General features: G+C 36.6%; 1 non-coding gene across 1 annotated transcript; it reads right to left on the reverse strand.

Moving 5' to 3' along the window:
• Positions 1-230: 230 nt before the first annotated feature.
• On the reverse strand, positions 231-443 carry LOC118624929. Its single transcript, XR_004958569.1, has one exon. It is a non-coding gene; the product is annotated as a small nucleolar RNA U3 (small nucleolar RNA).
• Between the last annotated feature and the right edge of the window lie 92 nt (positions 444-535).

The raw sequence follows: 535 nt of genomic DNA on the forward strand, positions 1-535 counted from the left end.
TTCCAGGTACAAATAACAAGTTGAGCATGATGCTCCATTAGTACAAATATAGTTAAGCTAAAGGTGGTGTAGATTATAGCATAGCACTTGGCATTTCCCCATGTGCCAAACTGCAGAAGTTTTGTAAACAAACACCTTATAAAATGTCTATCCTGCCCTACAGGCTTTGTGTATTCCTACACAGTTTGGCAGAAAATGTGTCATTCTATTTTATTTTTCTCTTGTCTAAAACCACTCAGACTTCATTATCTCCCTCTTACTCTAACAAAGGAATAGAAGAACAATCATCAACGGCTAATAGCACTTGCAATAGCGACACCAAAAGCCAGCTTCGTGCTCAGAGAGAACGCTGTGCCTCTTCCTTGTGGTTTCGGGTGCTCTACACATTCAGAGAAACTTCTCTAGTAACAAAACATAGAAATGATCCCTGAAAGTATAGTCTTAGGAAATACGTTATTTTAGTGTTCCTTTCTTTTTGGAAATAAACTCACGACTCACCAATCATTTATTTATTTATTTATTTATTTAATCCTCA

This window comes from Molossus molossus, unplaced genomic scaffold (genome assembly GCF_014108415.1).
Source record: "Molossus molossus isolate mMolMol1 unplaced genomic scaffold, mMolMol1.p scaffold_m16_p_10, whole genome shotgun sequence".
Lineage (NCBI taxonomy): Eukaryota > Metazoa > Chordata > Mammalia > Chiroptera > Molossidae > Molossus > Molossus molossus.